This window comes from Bombus pyrosoma, linkage group LG17 (assembly GCF_014825855.1).
Source record: "Bombus pyrosoma isolate SC7728 linkage group LG17, ASM1482585v1, whole genome shotgun sequence".
Classification (NCBI taxonomy): domain Eukaryota; kingdom Metazoa; phylum Arthropoda; class Insecta; order Hymenoptera; family Apidae; genus Bombus; species Bombus pyrosoma.
Window position 1 is genome coordinate 4,509,522 of NC_057786.1, and position 21,162 is coordinate 4,530,683.

Genomic DNA, 21,162 nt, shown 5'->3' on the forward strand with positions numbered 1-21,162 from the left:
GAAACTACATACAGATTGTTCAAACTTATACTCGAAATATTGATTACGATATCGTGTTATGGAGTAGTGTGCAATAATACAAATTAATGTACAGTCGCATGAGAAATTGTATTTACTGAGTCACATAGCTCTTGTAACGTTTTCCTTTTTTTGATGAACGACTTCCCATGTAGAAAAATATTTGTACGTCACACTGAAAGCATCGTTGACATAACGCAATTATTTGATTCATGTAAAACGAAACAATAACTGTTGAATTACGTAGATTTCATTAGAAGGTAATATATAAAAAGATCTCAACTATAACCAATATGGTATATTATTTACAAAACGCTTCTACATACTGTTTGTCGGGAATTTCAATCTATGGCAAATATTGGAACTGAAAGTGTGAAGATCCTGTGACATGGATACAATCAATAAAGAAACGAATGAAAATGGGACCAATGAAGGATTGAATAAGACGAATTCGCTCGAGGAATTCTATGCCGGTAGCGGGATCCTTGTGACTGGAGCAACCGGATTCGTGGGAGTAGGTCTACTGGAAAAACTGATGCGCGTGTGTCCACGCGTTGCTGCCATTTTCATACTAATTCGCCCAAAAACTAACGAAACGATAGAACAACGATTTAAGAAGATTATAGATGATCCTGTTCGTAAATATAATACTTGTTTCCTTCAATGTTTAAGCCTGTCAGCAGCCAAATTGATCAACTCTCATTTCTGGAATTTTCATTTTCAGATTTACGATAACATTAAAGCGAAACATCCCTCGGTTTTGAGCAAAGTTTACCCCGTGAAAGGTGAAGTGAGTCTGCCGGATTTAGGTCTTTCGCGAGAAGATAGAAATCTGTTGTTAGAGAAAGTAAACATAGTGTTTCACGTCGCGACCACTGTGAGATTCGACGAGCCGTTACACGTGGCTGTTAATGTGAATACGAAGGATACTGCTCGTGTGATCGAACTTTGGAACGATCTAAGGCACCGAATTAGCTTCGTCCACGTTGGCACAGCTTATAGTAATGCGAATCTACACGAGATCGGGGAAAAAGTTTATACGTGAGGATAAGTTATACGCAAACGCTGTTCCGTCGTTTACGAATATTATGTTTATAATTGTAGCGTGAAGAATATATTCACTTGTTATTGATTTTGCAGCACGTGCTTGAAACCTTCGGAGATGATCGATATGTGCGACAAATTAGACAAGACGACCATCAATCAAAAGAGTAATCATGGAAGACAAGATCCTCCCCATCGAACGCTGTTGATTGGATTTTTACACCTACTGGCGTTTGTAGACATCCTAATTCATACATCCTATGTCGGTATTTACTTATTGTTGGATTGTTTCTAGGTCTGTTTCTTGATATTGTCGCCGCGTTTGACATAATAGCGTCCTCTTGTTCCGCATGAAACGGACTATCCTGCTTTGACTCGATTGTCAGGAGGCTGTTGCGTTCCGAATTGGCCAGCCTTAATTTTACTTTGTTCCTGGGACGTATCATCGTGCTGGAAATCTTCAAACACTTCACTGGTCCATCATATCTAGCGAGTTTGTCGTGGGGAAACCAGGTTGAATGATGCGACTGATCGGTATTCTCCCAACTCCCTTCATAATCCTAAATCTTATCTCCAAGCGAACTTCGATCGTACGCCTCGTTTACTTTGTGCGGTGGCTTCTTCGTTACCGTCTCGCCCGCGACGATCCAACCGAACTCTGTGTTCCGTAATTGCATGTGTTTATCTGCTAAGTTGACCCTTCCTTCTCAAAGGTGGTCCGAAAACAGTTGAGCCTCAATGAGACCGTCGATGTACGCTTCTTGATGGAACTCTGCATCGGCTAATGGAATATACCCTGGTAAATCTAACTTGCCTCGATCCATATTTTCTGATGGAACTGATTGTGAGACCTTGTTGACCACCAAAAATGTTACTTCTGCCGCATAGTCACTGACTCGTGAGTGAAACTTCGCTCGAGTCATCGGATTGATTTGTGACGTTATTTGATTGGCGCTCTAGACGCTTACATATGTCGTTAGTCAAAAAGTTCGCCTGCGAGCAGGAATCTAGCGGCGTTTTCCCGGTTTGATGGCTGATGTTTATGACAGCCATTGCCAAAATGATATTCGGAAATATTTTAGATGACTTACATGTTAGATTGGGGTGATTTGGCTGCCATGATCTATTTGTATTAGAATACAGGAGACTGTAGTGTCTTTCACGGCATACCATATAACTCCCAGATGCACATTCTTTCACGGAATGTGCGTTGTACAGACAATTGAGACAGAGGTCTTTTTCTCTTACTAGTTTTGATCTCTTGGGTATTGACATCGAATAAGAAATTTTTGCAATTCCGTGTTACGCGAGATCCGTTACAAAAATTGCATATGACTGGAGGTTATGCAAGGAACGTCCAGTTTGGCGCTAACTTCCGTATACCGTCCTGATTCTTGACACGTACATTATACGCATGGTCTGTAGAGCGTGGTTGCGCCGGATATGTAGAGCCAATCGGTTCTAATACACGCAAAACGTTCTAATGTATTACGTTATATAGTATAACGTTATGATGTATTACGTTATATAGTATAGCTTAATAACTTATTACGTTATGTAGTACTTTGTTATAATGTATTACGTTGTAAAGTGTAACGTTATATAGTATAACGTTTAACGTAGTACGTCATATCGTATAACGTTATAATGTATTACGTTATAATGTATTACGTTATATAGTATTACATTATAATGTACTTCGTTATATAGCATTACGTTATAATTTATTACGTTATATAGTATATCGCTGTAACGAATAACGTTATTTTATATTCGTTATACTGTATTACGTTATTTTGTATTTCGTTATATGTTACTACGTTTTGCCCTTCCTACAAGTAATGTGCGGATGGCGCACGGTAACAAGATCGCATACGGATACGAACATGGGCATAGTGTGGATATCGAAAAATGACAAAGGGGAGCAAGCGGATCACACAGCAGTTATCAGTAAGCAGTCATCAGTAAGAGTCGCGTGTCAAGAGTTCTCAAGAAGTTGCCAGTCAAGTATTTAAACAAACAGTGGAACGAAGCTCTGCGTATTCGATTGGCAGTTTTCACGCTCTGCACCCCAATAACCTTATATTACCTTATATTTTATGTCGATATTATGTATTACGTTGTATGGTACTACATTATACGGTATAAAGTACTAATGTATTACGATATATAGTATTATGCTAAATTGTATTGCGTTATAACGTATTACGTTTACGGAATTACGTACTACAGTATAACGTTATAACGTATTATTACGTTATATAGTATAACGTTATAAAGTATCGAGTCATATAGGATGACGTTATAGCGTATTATTTTATATAGTATTACAATATACCGCATTACATAATATAGTACAACATTATAAGACCCATGTTACATAGTATTACGTTATATAGTATTACGCTATAAAGTATTACGTTATATAATATTACGTTGTAATGTGTTACTCTAGAATGTATTATGTTACATAGTATAACGATATAAAGTATTACCTTATAATGAATTATGTTATATAATATTAAGTAATATAGTATTACCATGCAACGTATTACATGATAAACTATAACGTTACAACATAATATACAGTATATTATACAGTATAATGTTATATCGTATTACGTTATATAGTAATATAACGTCTTAAATTATTACATTAAATAATAATGCGTTATAATGTATTACTTCATAACGTATTAAATTATATAGTATTGCGATATATAGTATTGCCTCACATATTATTGCCTTATATAGTAATATGTTATAACATATTACCTAATAAATAATAACGTTACATGGTATCACGTTATATAGTATAACGTTATAACGTATTACGTTATACAGTATTACATTATACAGAATAACGTTATGACGTATTACCTTTTATAGTATTACGATATATTGTAAAACGTTATAACGTGTTACGTTGTACAGTTTAACGTTATAACGCTACATAGTATAACGTAATAACGTATTGCGTTATATAGCATTATAATATATAGTATAAAGTTATAATGAATTACGCTATTTAGTATTACGTTATATAGAACCACGATATTAGGTATTACGTTAATATTACCATTTATAATATAGCGATATACACCATAACGTTGTAACGTATTACGTTATATAGCACTACGTCATATACTATTACGATATTTAGTAAAACTTTATAACGTATTACGTTATGTAGTATTACGATATATAGTATAACGTTATTACGCTTTATAGTATAACGTTATAACGTATTATGCTATATAGTATAACGTTATATAATATTACGTTATAACGTATTACGTTATAGAGTTTAACGTGATGACGTTGCATAGTATAACGTAATAACGTATTGCAATATGTAGTATTACGATATATAGTATAACGTCATAACGTTTTACGTTCTATGATATTAAGTAATATAATATTACGTTATAACGTATGACGTTATATAGTATTAGGAGTTATATCATTACGTTATAACGCATTGCGTTATATTGTATTTCGTTACATAGTATAACGTTATAACCTATTGCGTTATATAGTTGGACGTTATAACATATTACGTTATATAGTTTAACATTATGACGTTGCATACTATAAAGTAATAACGTATTGCAATATATAGTATAACGTTATAACGTATTACGTTATATGATATTAAGTTATATAATATTACGTTATAACGTGCTACGTTGTATGATATTAAGTTACATGATATTACGTTATTACGTATGACGTTATATAGTATTAGGAGTTATATTATTACCTTATAACGCATTGCGTTATATTGTATTTCGTTACATAGTATAACGGTGTAACCCATTGCGTTATATAGTTTGACGCTATAACATATTACGTTATATAGTTTAACGTTATAACGTATTATGCTATATAGTATAACGTTATATGGTATTACGTTATAACGTATTATGTTATATAGTATAACGTTATATAGTATTACGTTATAACGTACTACGTTATGTAGTATTGTAATATATGGAATAACGTTATTACGTTTTATAGTATAACATTATAACGTATTACGTTATATAGTGTAACGTTATGACGTAGCATAGTATGACGTAATAACGTATTGCGATATATAATATTACGATATATAGTATGACGTTCTAACGTGCTACGTTGTATGANTATTAAGTTACATGATATTACGTTATTACGTATGACGTTATATAGTATTAGGAGTTATATTATTACCTTATAACGCATTGCGTTATATTGTATTTCGTTACATAGTATAACGTTATAACCTATTGCGTTATATAGTTGGACGTTATAACATATTACGTTATACAGTGTAATGTCATAACGTATAACGTTATACAGTATTACGTTATATAGTTTAATGTTATAACGTATTATGTTATATAGTATAACATTATATAGTATTACGCTATAACGTATGACGTTATGTAGTATTATGATATATATTATAACGTTATTACGTTTTACAGTATAACATTATAACGTATTACGCTATATAGTTGAACGTTGTGACGTTGCACAGTATAACGTAATAACGTATTGCGATATATAGTATTACGATATATAGTATGACGCTGTAACGTACTACTTTGTATGATATTAAGTTATATAATATTATGTTATAACGTATGACGTTATATAGTATTAGGAATTATAGTATAACGTTAAAACGTATTACGTTATATAGTTTAACGTTATGACGTTGCATAGTATAACGTAATAACGTATTGCGATATGTAGTGCTACAATATATAGTATGATGCTATAACGTATTACGTTGTATGATATTAAGTTATATAATATTACGTTATAACGTATGACGTTATATAGTATTAGGAATTATATCATTACGTTATAACGTATTGTGTTGTATTGTATTTCGTTACATAGTATAACGTTATAACCTATTGCGTTATACAGTTTGACGTTATAACATATTACGTTATATTGTGTGTCATAACGTATAACGTTATACAGTATTACGTTATAACGTTTAACGTTATAACTTACTATGTTATATAGTATGACGTCATATAGTATTACGTTATAACGTATTACGTTACGTAGTATTATGATATATAGAATAACGTTATTACGATTTATAATATAACGTTATAACGTATTACGTCATATAGTTTAACGTTATGACGTAGCATAGTATGACGTAATAACGTATTGCGATATATAATATTACGATATATAGTATGACGTTCTAACGTGCTACGTTGTATGANTATTAAGTTACATGATATTACGTTATTACGTATGACGTTATATAGTATTAGGAGTTATATTATTACCTTATAACGCATTGCGTTATATTGTATTTCGTTACATAGTATAACGTTATAACCTATTGCGTTATATAGTTGGACGTTATAACATATTACGTTATACAGTGTAATGTCATAACGTATAACGTTATACAGTATTTACGTTATATAGTTCTACGTTATAACGTATTGTGTTATGTAGTATGACGTCATATAGTATTACGCTATAACGTATGACGTTATGTAGTATTATGATATATATTACAACGTTATTACGTTTTACAGTACAACATTATAACGTATTAACGCTATATAGTTGAACGTTGTGACATTGCATAGTATAACGTAATAACGTATTGCGATGTATAGTATTACGATATATAGTATGACGCTGTAACGTACTACTTTGTATGATATTAAGTTATATAATATTATGTTATAACGTATGACGTTATATAGTATTAGGAATTACTGTATTACACGTTATAACGTATTACGTTATATAGTTTAACGTTATGACGTTGCATAGTATAACGTAATAACGTATTGCGATATGTAGTGCTACGATATATAGTATGATGCTATGACGTATTACGTTGTATGATATTAAGTTATATAATATTACGTTATAACGTATGACGTTATATAGTATTAGGAATTATATCATTACGTTATAACGTATTGTGTTGTATTGTATTTCGTTACATAGTGTAACGTTATAACCTATTGCGTTATATAGTTGGACGTTATAACATATTACGTTATACAATGTAATGTCATAACGTATAACGTTATACAATATTACCTTATATAGTTCAACGTTATAACGTATTATGTTATATAGTATAACGTTATATAGTATTACGTTATAACGTATTACGTTATGTAGCATTATGATATATAGTATAACGTTATTACGTTTTATGGTATAACGTTATAACGTATTACGTTAGTTGGTTTAACATTATATCGGTTCATAGCATAACGTAATAACGTTTCGCGATATATAGTATGACGCTATAACGTATTACGTTGTATGATATGAGGTGGCTGTGTATGTGTGTGTGGTCCATGGTATTAGTTGCTGCTGGTTGTAGATGCCGCTGCAGTATTTTTCTCCCTATTTAAGAATCGTGGAAGAAAAATCGGATTTCGGTCGCCGGGATTCGATCCCGGGATCCGAACGTTCGTAACCTAAGGCGCTAACCACTGCGCTACCGTCGTCCGTTGGCAGGTAGTGTCGAGTCGCGGTATTTGTGTTGTCGAGTGCCGCCACAGATATTAATTTATATAATATTACGATATAACGCATGACGTTATATGGTATTAGGAATAATATCATTACGTTATAACGTATTGCGTTATAGTGTATTTCGTTACATAGTGTGACGTTATAACCTATTGCGTCATATAGTTCGACGTTATAAGATATTACGTTATATAGTGCAATGTCATATCGTATGACGTTATGCAGTCTTACGTTATAGTTTTTAACGTTATAACGTATTATGTTATATACAATAACGTTATATAGTATTACGTTATAACATATTACGTTATGTAGTATTATGATATATAGAGTAGCGTTATTATGTTTTATAGTATAACGTTATAACTTATTACGTTATATAGTGTAACGTTGTGATGTTGCATAGTATAACGTAATAACGTATTGCGATATATGGTTTACGACATATAGTATGACGTTATAACGTATTACGTTGTACGATATGGAGTTATATAATATTACGTTATAACGAATGACGTTATATAGTATTAGGAATAATATCATTACGTTATAACGTATTGCGTTATAGTGTATTTCGTTACATAGTGTAACGTTATATCCTATTGCGTCATATAGTTCGACGTTATAAGATATTACTTTATATAGTGCAATGTCATATCGTATGACGTTATGCAGTATTACGTTATAGATTTTAACGTTATAACGTATTATGTTATATACTATAACGTTATATAGTATTACGTTATAGCATATTACGTTATGTAGTATTATGATATATAGAGTAGCGTTATTACGTTTTATATTATAACGCCATAGCGTATTACGTTGTATAGTTTAAGGTTATGACGTTGCATAGTATAACGTAATATCGTATTGAGATATATAGTATTACGATATATAGTATGACGCTATAACGTATTACGTTGTATGATATGGAGTTATATAATATTACGTTATAACGAATGACGTTATATAGTATTAGGAACTATATCATTACGTTATAACGTATTGCGTTATATTGTACTTCGTTACATAGCGTAACGTTATAACCTATTACGTTATATAGTTTGACTTTATAACATATTACGTTATATACTGTAATGTCATAACGCATAACGTTATACAGTATTACGTTATACAGTTTAACGTTGTAACGTATCTCGTTATATAGAATAACGTTATAACGCATTACGTTATGTAATATTATGTTAGAATGTATTACTTTATAATTGTTATTGAATAACTCTTGGAGTTCGATTCTTAATTGATTCACACAGATTCATTTTTTATATTTTTTATTCCACCACCATATACAGCCATATGAACACACGTGTCGGGTGTCAAAATCAAAAGAGCGTCGTTTGTGGTCTTACCAATTTTGCATGTGGGTACTAGTGATCATACCAACCTAATATTTTCCACTCCCCTTTGATCATCGTTTCTGTAAGCCCAGTAGCTTTGATAAAATATTGAGTCTTGGCCCTATTTAAACCTTTGATAAGAATATCAGCAACATTCTCAGAACTTGGCACATAAGCATAATCTAATATACCTTTTGGCACGCAATTCTTATCGTAGAAATAACGGACTTAAACGTGCTTAGAGCTCTCAGCAACTACCTCATCCTTGGACAATAAAATAGTTCCAATATTTTAGATAAGTTTGCATGGGCGGTGACAATATTACAATTGACCCAACTCTTTTAACACTAAGAATATTCACACAGCCACTCTTGCTGCCTCCTGCGTTACTACAAATTCTGCTTCACATGTTGACTGAGATATAATGGGTTGTTTCTTTGATAATCAAGATATTGCACCATCAGCAAGTATGAAAACATACCCACTCCTAGATTTTCTATCTACTGAACAACCCGTAAAATCTGAATCGCAGAGCACCTTCAAATCTTGCCCTGTCTCTTGGTATATGAGCTTTAAATCTTCGATTTTTAGCAGGTATCTTTTGCTTAGCTTAGCTATTGCACATGCGACATCAGGACGGCTTACACTAGCGGCATACATTATATGCCCAACAGCCTATTCGTACAACTTATTATCAAAGGGTTCATCGCACTCAATGCCAAAACCAGCTTCGCATTCCTTAACTAGTGGTGTTGATACTCCAGTCTCATGAGTAATGTCATCCAGCATTTGGCCTATCTGCACAAATTGGTCAAACACGATAGTACTGCTGTTTGGCTTACTCAGATAGACGGACAAAATTTGAGTGTCAGTACCTAGCATCCTAACGTTTAGTTTTCCCTTAATGCTAGTTTTGAATATACAAATCGCTGTTTGACGCAAGAATGTCATCCACATACACTGCTACAGTTAGATCTTTGGAAGCATTCACATACACATGGGTCACTCATACATGGGTTCAGATTCACACCGTTCAAAATATTATTAATATGTTTGAACCACATTCTCCCAGTTTGCTTCAGTCCATACAGACTCTTCTTAAGTTTACACACATATTGAGTCCTGTCTTTCCTTGGAACTTCAAAAAATTCAGGTTGCTCCATGGATATGTCCTCATCCTAGGGACTGTTGAGATACGCACACTCTACATCAATATGTTCATAACTCCACTCATTGTCAGCACACAGAGCAAGTAGAATTCTCAGGGTTCTACGTTTTACGATTGGGCTGAAGGTCTTCGAATAGTCTACCCCAGGCCTTTGTCAGAACCCCCGAGCCACAAGCCTAGCCCTATATCTATCAGAATTCCTTTTGACGACAAGGACCCACTTACAGTCAATGACATTTTTACCCAACGGTCTTTGCACTATATCCCACATATCTTTATTCACTAGGTGCTATAACAATTATTTAAATAAACTTTTTGACGAATTCTTTTTATCAAGAACACTGAAATGCTAACAAAAATGATAAGTGAGCAAAACGTAATACTCAGACAACAAACACAACAGATGACAGTCATGCTACAATTACTTACAAACATGTTTAATAAAAAATTGAAATGGACACGCTGAAAATAGCAGCTTGGAACTTCAATGGTCTACAACAACGGGCCCAAAAAGTAAAACATTTCTGTATAACAATAATATTGACATATTACTTGTTTCAGAAATAGGTTTCACACCAAAAAGCTACATGAAAATACCATATTACATCTATAATACCAAACACCCCTCAGGAAAAGCACACGGAGCGGCAGCAGTGATAATTAGAAACGATATCAAACAACACTTACATAGTCAAATTCACCTCGAGGTAGGACACTAGAAAAGTATTATATAAATATAAAATTAGAACAGACTTTCGGTTTGGTGCGAGGCAAGGGTAACACGTGGATGGGGAACTCTGTAGAAAAACGGCAGCGATGAGAAGCACATACAAGACTGGTAAAGGAGAGCGATGATAGCAATGAAGAAAACATGGAGCATGGGAGAAAGAATATTCAAACAGGACTACAAGAGGAGAATGAAGATGTTTGAAGCATTAGTAGAGAGCGTGGCGCTGTTTGGAGCAGAGGTATGGGTTTGGAACATGGAAGAAACGGTGGATAGGATAAAAAGAAGGTACGTAAAATGGATCGTAGGTTTAGACAGGACAACACCAAACTACATACTGACAGAAGAGTGCAACATAGAAGAAATCAAGGTAAAAGCGTTAAAAAGAGCAGCAAGGTATGAGGAAAGAACTCTAGAATCGGAAAAGGAGCTGGTAAAAGAGTGTATAAAGGAGAGAGAGAGAGAAACTGGGGAAACGGACAGGAAGGGAAAAGAGCAAGAAGGAGAAAGAGGGAACTAGAAGAGGTGAGAAACGGAGGGACACAGAGGGAAGTAGGAGGAGAGCAAGAAAGTTGGACAAGAGACCAAATTGCAGAAGAGAGAAGGAAGAGAGAAACAGAAGAGAGAAGGAAAAGGATAAGGGAATCCAAATACAACAGATACTACAGGAACATAACCAAAGATGAGATGCCAAAGTAGTTGGAAGGGAGGATGAAGTGGAAGGACAGGAAAATTATAGCCAGATTCGAGTGTGGAAACGAGACCAAAGCGAAGGAACATTGGAAAGAGGAGGGAGAAAAAAAGGTGCAGATTATGTGGGAGGGAAGAAGAGGACCTGAGACATGTAATAGAAGAATGTGAAATAACAGGAGGAGCAAAGGACATGGAAAAATATTGAATGAGACCGGGGAAGGACTAATGGACTTAAGAGCAATAAGAGAAAAGAAGGGCAAAGGCAATACAAGACGGGGTGGAATGACAGGAAGGTAGCACAGCAAGGAAGCAAAAAAAACCAAAGTGGCAATAATGTGTGACTACTTATGACTATAAGTTGCAATACTTTGTAGGCATTAGTTTTAGATTAGAGGTAAGAATATGGTAAGTGCAATAATGTTTTGTAAAAATCGAACGTTCGTCCAAAGCCGAGAGGCACGGACTAAAATAAATAATAATAATAATAATAAAAGTAGAACAAGTAATCTCAACATATTATCCACAGGAAGGCCAACATACTGGCCGACAGATCTAAACAAAATTCCCGACTCGCTTGAATTTACAGTTATAAAAGGACTAAATGCAAACAAATTAAAAATAACACCTAGATGAACACTAAAATGGCGTTTTACAGTAGGGGATTTTAATACGCCTATCATCGGCGTGGACTTCCTTAGCTACTACGAATTGTTGGTGGATGCAAGAAAGAAACGTTTCATTGACACAACCACAAACTTGTCAACAAGAGGATACACGGCCACAACTGAGGCTGTATCAATCAAAGCAATCGCCGGTGAGTCGACGTATCACCAACTTCTCGCCGAATTTCCGGACCTAACTCGTCCACCGGTTTTTGGACCAGAGAAAATTCGACAGCCTCTTGATAGCTTCAGAAGACGAAAAACAACATCGCGAACATTTGCTAACACGGTGTTGTAATAAATGTTGTAATAAATAAATTAATGTAATAAATCAACGATGTAAGGTCACCAGGCACGTAACATCCCCAGTCGGTGTGTTCAAAACGTCGGCAGGTAGATTTGAACACACTTGGGCCTCACCATCGACAGTCAATGGGCGTTCGGGCCGCACTTTAAGCTCCTGATTCCTAAAGAGCAGAAGTCGGAATGCGCCGACTGTACGAGCGAGTCATCCGTTCTCGGGTCCTGTACGGGGCTCCGGTGTGGGCAGAGGATCTGATGAAAAGTCGACGCAGTCTACTCTTGCTGAGGAGGCTTCATAGGACGACCGCCATCAGGATTGTAAGGATGCGTCGGCGACTGTCCTGGCGGCGTCTCATCCGTTCGAGCTCCAGATCCTAGCGCTCCGACGGGGGTACCATCAACTGCGAGGCCTGTGCTCGAGCGGGGATACGCCCTCTGCCGGCCGGTCGGTCCACGATGTCCGGGAGGAGGCGAGACCCGGGTTCAAATCCCGCCGGCGACCGGAGTCCGATGATTCTTCCACGGTTCTTAAATGAGAAGAAAATACAGCAGTGCCTCGTCAGCGTCATCTACACCTGCAGCCGAACCTATCTCGGTCTGCTACAGGCAGCCGAGTAACACCAGCAACTACAACTATCAGGGCCTATTCACCTCATCGTGATGCAGTATTCGAAAGGCTGTCGATATTGTCTAACGTATATCGACCGTTTCTCGCGATGGCCCGAAGCAACACCCATAGCCGATATGGAAGCGTCAACTGTTGCTTCAGCCCTCCTTCCTACGTGGGTAGCTCGTTTTGGCGTACCAGCGGAAATAGCAACTGATCAAGGATTCGAGTCAGAATTATTTAAGGAATTATGCCGGTTGACGAAAATATCGGACAGCAAAGCGGCGAAAACTGCGACGTAATAATAATACCACTTAAAAAGCAAATCGAGCGAAGCGATAGACAAGCGAACTCAGGAAATAAATATGTTACACGCGCGGGCAAGAGAGTCCGATTTCTTGACAGGTTTCAGGCAGGTTTCGGATAAGCACTAGAGTTCGTTGGACTTGAGAATTATCCAGGAAATTCGTAAATGAACTACGAACAAAACAAAAAAAAAACGTTATCACTAGTAAGGGGGTCATTGACACCGTCTCGACGTACGAAATGTAATAATAAACAAACTTCGGACAAAACAATATCGCCGCTACGTGCAACCGTTAACCGGAGACGAATTCAAACTTTTCGGTACTCCCCCGGCCAGTATAAATAAACGGACATGCTCTCTGAGTATTTGTGGCGGCACCTGCCACGGGATTTTCCTTTTCGTCGGCTTCCCGATATGCCGTCAAAACGCCGTCAAAACGTCGGCGTGGCCAATGTACCATCGATATCCCTACGCTTCTTTCGCCGAATTCTCGGAAGAACACATACGCGGCAACCGTCGCTGTACATCTAATAAACGCGTGCTAGTAGGGATATCGATGGGCAACTAACGGAAGAATCTGTTTCTCCTCGAACGAGATATTCATTCGGCCCCGAGCTGCGAAGTGCGAAAGGTTATGCGAAGCAAATACAACTAGAAACGGGTTATTGACTCTTGATTGTTAAGTGTTAATCGTTATTTGTTATTAATCGTTGTTAATCGTTATTTGTTGTTAATTGTTAAAAAAATGTAATAAACGTATTGCTGAAAATCAAGAGCATTTCTTGTGGGCACCTTCACCGACGACCACCTCATATTCAATAATCATTACGTAGTATCCGTATATCGAGTGGCATTGAGCGAACGACAATTGGTAGCAACGAGCGAACGACAATTAGTAGCAATGAGCGAACGACGATTAACTCTGCACTTAGAACGATCTTAAATATATTTGACCATCACAAGTATTCTCTCGTGTCGTCATTTGAGGCAACACTTGTATTTTGGAGCTTTAACATTTGGCAGTGTTTGTTGTCGTTTTCCTCACCTAAATTCACAGCTTGTCGCACTTTCACTGGAGCACATTTTCTAACGTCTGTTTAGCTTGGCAGCTCGAGCAAAACTCCATGATATGTGGATGTACAAGTCAATGATATAAATATGCATATTAACTCTTTTCATTACTAACGTTTGTACATTAACGAGGAGGTCAAAAACATAGAAGAGTTTAGAACCGAATAATTTATCCTACATTTGTAAGTATAAGTTGGTACAAGTTAGGACATTATATAGCATAATTATCATAGAGTATGTAGTAAAGTAACGTACGGAAATCGTTCTCCGGCTGAAAACATTTTTCTTATATCGTTGAATTATAGAAACAAAAATGGAATATATAGTAAATAAGGGATTATAAAATGAAGAATGACGTATGGTGTTGCTTACGCAAACAAATTAGAAATATTTGCAGCTTTGTAAGATACAACGATATTCTGTAAATATTCATAAGCAGGGCTGCACTGCCGATTTTGCCGATATTTATATTTGTTGTAAAATTCAACATTCTAAGCAACATTTTCCTGTACATATAACCGCCGCTCCGCCTTAGTTTCCGAGGTACTTACAAACAATTGCTGTCTCTACAACATTAAATCTTGCCTGTATACGCATGCCCATAGCAACTTTGTATCCGAATGATGCGTCTGCTTAACTGCCGCTTCTACAAACACGACACGGCGATCTGCAAACAATCTCTATAACGCATAAACATTTCAATATTTCTTTCTTTCTTTTATCAACCTGAAACTACTTCGAAAATGAAAAAGCGATCTCTTAAACACATAAATCTGACATGTGTTGGCAACCGCTATTAAAAGATATACAAAGGAAAAATGAGAACACCGATCAGGCTGCTCACTAGATGTGTTTAAAAATGTTTAGACCTGCCTTCCAAGGATAGTATCATTTCGGCAACAAAAGCGAAAATTGTGAAAGAGCTATTCAATGCGACACATACAATTCCTCATTTAGCTATACATTAACATTTATTCCTCATTTAGCTATACATTAACATTTATTATTACACGTTACTCTATAAAACGATTCCTTAATTAGTTCTTCGAGTATAAGTACCAATCATTTTTTTGCAGTTCTTTTCCTGTTTCCTGATTTCTTATTGCATGTGCATGTGTGTGGATATTGTAATATTTAGTTATCCGTAGTTTGTATGGAAATCGTTTCTGATTTATGCAAAACGACGTACATCCACATTCAGTAGCAGCTTAAGAATACTTAATGCACATGTAGTTTTTCTGTGAACATTACTATTTTCATTGTGACAGTGACATTTCGGCCGATTTTTAATTGTCAATAACTAAAAAATAGAGCCGAAAGCGCAATACTTTCGTTCTTGATTTTCGTCCTATTTTAACATCAAGAATCATCTCGTAAGTTCTTTTACATTTGTAATTGAACACGTTGTATATAGCATAAACAAAAGATGAGTGCGTCACAAATACCAGCGCGTACTCAGTAGCGGATGTGCAATTCTATATAATTATACATTGGTAGAATTCACAGGAATGGTATCAATAATTCGATAAAGTGAATATCTCGGAAACTATTGCCATCCGACAGTTTCATATACAGGAAGAAATTGTTTAGAGTCATACTCCCGATAATATGTTAAATAGTCATCGAAATCGGACAGGATGTAGCTATTCTACAATTCGACGTTACTTGTTTCAGACAAAGGGGGACGAATTTCTCTAAATATAATTTCAAGGATTTTGAAAGGGATTTTCTTCATCATTTTGTCACGACGTATGTATAAGAAGAAATGTAATTTAAAAGAACGGTGCGATACCAGTAATCTTGAATAAAGTAACATATTGTTGACGTTAGTACGAGCATGTATTTGTAATTAGATTTGTGGTTATTAAATAAGGATGGAACTCTTCTTCATTTTCCGACCATCGCGCCGTAAGGCGACCAGTCATGCGTAAGCAGAAATTGACGATATTCTCCAATTACTTTTCTCTGTTATTCGTACGACATAATAGAGTGATTAAATAAAATTTCGCCTCTGCCTGCATTTCACCCTCTTGTCGCTTGCTTTCTTCCAGCTTACAACTTTCCATGCTCTGCCCGCGCGTTCAAAACTGCGGTCGCTCAGATTTATCGTTCATAAAGTTTATTAAAATATTGCGACATAGCTTAGCACGTGCAAGAGTAAGTGTAAAGAGAATCATTCGTATCGATACATTGAAGATTTGTAGAAAATAATTTGTTCAAAAACTTCTGTGGATAAAAAATATCAAAATTTTACTTAAATTGACTTTATTCGCAATACGTTTATATTTATATGTTCCTATTTACCTTTGTGTTCATACTTACATTCACTTTTATTAAGATAAACAACCTACTATCGATGAAGCAGCAGAAAATTGTAGGTGTGTCAGAATTGTAGGTATACAGAATACAGGTACAGGTGTAGGAGAACAGAAGACTTTTACATGCAGAAAAGGTTCAACAACACAACGATTTCCAGCGACAAAGTGAACTACTTGGTGATCAAGAAATTATTATGACGACATTTAAATCCGTATCGAAGATCAAATCCACTACACATTCCTAAAGTAGAACAGATTAATCGTCGCCTTCGATCATGTGTTTATATAAAATATGATGTTCAATCAATCATCGGCGAATACAAGGAAAAACTTTCAATTTTATAAAATTTGTCATGTTCATGCACTCCAAATATGTATGCAACACGGTAAAATTTGTGCCACTGGATGCTACCTAAGTTGCAATTATGCTTTCGGACCATAAGAGCAATGCAATAACACATTATCGATAAATGCCAGGAATTGAACTCGCGAAAAACCACATGCAATAATGCGAAAGATTTAATTCAGAATGGAATTACATGCCATCATCGATACATGTGCATTATATTTGCCAATTTTACGTTTACGTCTCGAGTTTTATTAAAATCAGAGTCTGCCCAACCGCGATCTTTTCCCGCTAGTAATGTTTTCTTTTGATTCCTTTATGTCTTACAAATATCGTGACACTGAGTTGATCAAATTGATGAGTACTCTATTTAAATTATTTTTCCATTTTTCAAAGAGTGCCTTCTATAAATGATTTCGCGATGAAATATGCCGGGTCGGTACCTTTATTTATATTTTTATTTAATTTATTTATATATTTTCAATAATGCTCATGTTGCGGGGCTGTTCTTAAGTGTTTCCAAACATGATACAGAATCCACGCTAATGTATTAGTAATATTGTGCTTTGGATTTGCATACATCAGGATGAAATTGCGTTTCAAATATATCTTATACTTGCGCTTCGGCACTAATTGCACGAATATATGTTACACATATATTTTTTACCATTAGCTAGATATTAATATTTTCACAACAGGAACTGGTATCGAATCCTTTTCTTTTTCTTTTTTGGAAAATTAATTTGCAGATTTCTAAGAATATGTATATATTTTTTATTTGCTAAAAATCTCTTACTAAACAATGTTCCATTATAATTCTAATTTTTGTTATTGTATTTTCGACCAGTCGCGGGGAGACACGATCGCGAGGAAGCGCGTCATCGGGAGTCGTAAATTCCCTTTACGATTATAAGGATCGACACCACGAACAGATCGATCCCCTTATTTCTTGTGGGCTAATAGAAGTGATTAATTTGTAATATTTGTTAATTTTAACCTGTTTAACAGGTTATAAACTATATATTTTCAACAATTTAATACACTATATTTACTCCCTTGCTTATAACACAAATATCGTAGATGATTCGTTGATGTGTGAAAGTCCGATAGAGTTGGATTGAATGTTCGTATGAACAAGGCTCTGACAATTGAAGATATGAATGTCGTAGAAGCACTAGAACTCTTTTAACTGTAGTGACTGCTCTCTCTCGTGTTGAGAGCAAGTCATGTGTTGACTGTACGCGTATCGTAAAAACAGTGAAGTGCGTTCTCGTAGCATTGCGGAAGAAAGCTCGGTGTGGGTGTTCCTTTTGAACTAAGGACGCGGATTCGTTGTTCACACTTTTCGTTAAGAAAGTGAGGGTAACGATCCGCGATGCCCATTGGTTATAGCCAAAGTTAATAACTGAAGATAGGAGGAAGAAGCCTCCTACCAACGTGGCTCGTGGGTGATCTTGTTCATGGGATAAACCAGCCTTCCCGTTAGCCAAATATTCGCTTTCTCCGTAATTAGTACGAACGTCTAATAAACGTAAGGACCGTTCCAGGGACCATCCGTAAACCGATAACACTTACAGGAACAACGATTCCTTCAAGGTCGATAGTAGTTAGTTATGAATACCAAGACAAAAGGTAAACTAAAAGCCAAAGTTTATAGTGGGTCCTTAGGTTTATTGGAGGTCTGAATAGCGGTGCAGACTCTTGGCGGCCAGGCAACTAGAGACGTCGCGCGGACCGTTTCACGCGACGTAACAGTTATAGTTAAGTACTGTATGAATATCTTCTTCGCTGATTGTGCGTTGATGTTTTTTTACCTCAGCAAAAAAGATCGTTCGTTGTATGAGATGGAATTTGCAATTCAATTATTTTCACCTTCAGCTTAACCTATAAAATGTTATGTGTAATGAAAATGTCATTAAAATGCAAAAGTAGGAGCAATCAATGATAGAAAGTCAGCTGCGGTCGATATTTCATGTTTAATGACCATTGAAGACTATTTTTTCCTTGACTTTGGAGATGAAAAACGTGAATCGAATCATTCATGCATGACATTATCCAGTTTCAGTAGTAGAGTGATGTTATTAAAAGTATGAGTATCTAGAATAGTATCACATCGAATATCGTTAGAGTACTGTGACAGACGTATCGGTATTCACTATCGTGAAGTCGTACTTTTGTTCAATGTTTGGTAAACATTACGCAGTGGAAATAGCATCAGGTAACAGGCGATTCCTTGTTATTCTGTATTCGATTGTGTTTTCATTCATGTCTTTCATTATTATCAATATCATATGTATCAAAAATATCATCGGGTCATTAATTACTACAATAGTTTAAATAAAGTTTCTGAATACTTCAATATTTTGTATTTTACATTTTACGCAGTAAAATGGCTCATTATTTTGATTTTGCAATAACTTGCAACCAGTCAATAGAGGTAATCGAAACATGCGCCTTCGTAATATACTTGCGCGAGAGAACCGTTATTTTTTGGCAAAAATTGTGTTTAGGATCTGTTTTTCATCACTTATTGTTAAATTTTGATTCGAATCTCGCGTTTATGAAAATTGAAATACGCTTCGCGGTGACAACATTAACCATGCTAGATATTTTATGCATTTTACATTTTAAATGGTAAGATCCCTTGTTTTTAGTAAACAAACTGAAGTATACATACGTAATATTAATTACATATAAAAAAAACGATGAAATGGTAGTAGAGGGAGTATGTATTTACGCAATTATTCTATTAAATTTGAGCAAAATACTCTACATCCTGATTAAATATATTTCTCTTGTTATATTTATTACATTCCTTATAATAATACTTGTTAGTTATTTAGATGCTGCGTCAAAATATCTTTTCGAATAACAACATAAACATCGTTTCATAGACATTCAAGAGTTAAAAGGACTTTATGTTCAGTATTTTTACAAAATTGTTGTTAGTTGATTCTAATAAATTTCTTCTCTCGTATACTATATATAAATATATCAAATCTCTATATCACAACTTGTGCTATAAAAGGCTTGGTATTGTAAAGATCAGACAAAAAACAAATTACAAAACTAAATGACGTAGAACACAATGCAACATAACATTCATAAGCATGATAATATAAAAACATATTACACATATATACAAAACAATATAAATATATATGTATATAACGACAGATATAATACATAAAAATATACACATACATACGTACATAATAAAATTACAGGGCATATGACAATTATAATAAAAATATAGATATAATATGTGTCACATAGTATGTAGAAGTGTTAAATGTTGGTTGATTTCACTGACCGCTGTTCTCATTTACATTATCACATTCATTAGTTTCCTGTGCCAATCAAATTTCAACCAGATAATCTGAAATACAGTAGTCCCTCCGGTATCAAAACTAACAGGGAGACAAATCTGTTCGGATGTGGGAACAATCACTTTCGTATGAAATTTCATTTATTCAAATACAGATTAAAATTGATTGACAGTTCCTTTAAATATCTGTGGATTGCATATCTTCTGGGCTGTGAAGTCTAATAATTCTTTTACTTTTTCTAAATACTGTTTGTCTGGAATCTATGGCAAATATAATATCTATAAAATCGAATCTCAACTATAACCAATATGGTATATTATTCACAAAACGTTTCCACTTACTGTTTGTCGGGAATTGCAATCTATGGCTAACATTGGAACTGAAAGTGTGAAGATCCTGAGATATGGATACAATCAATGAAGAAACGAATGAAAATGGGAGCAATGAAGGACTGAATAAGACGAATTCGCTGGAGGAATTCTATGCCGGTAGTGGGATCCTTGCGACTGGAGCAACCGGATTCCTGGGAGTAGGTGTAATGGAAGAACTGATCCGCCTGTGTCCACGCGTCGCTGCCATTTCCATACTAATTCGCCCAAGAACTAACGAAACGATGGAACAAAGATTTAAGAAGATTATAGATGATCCCGTTCGTAAATATTATTATTGTTTCTTTCAATATT

The 21,162-nt window shown here is 35.2% G+C and overlaps 1 pseudogene; it reads left to right on the plus strand.

Moving 5' to 3' along the window:
* The window catches only part of LOC122577091, a 238,994-nt pseudogene that overhangs the window by 216,017 nt on the left and 1,815 nt on the right, over window positions 1-21,162 (plus strand).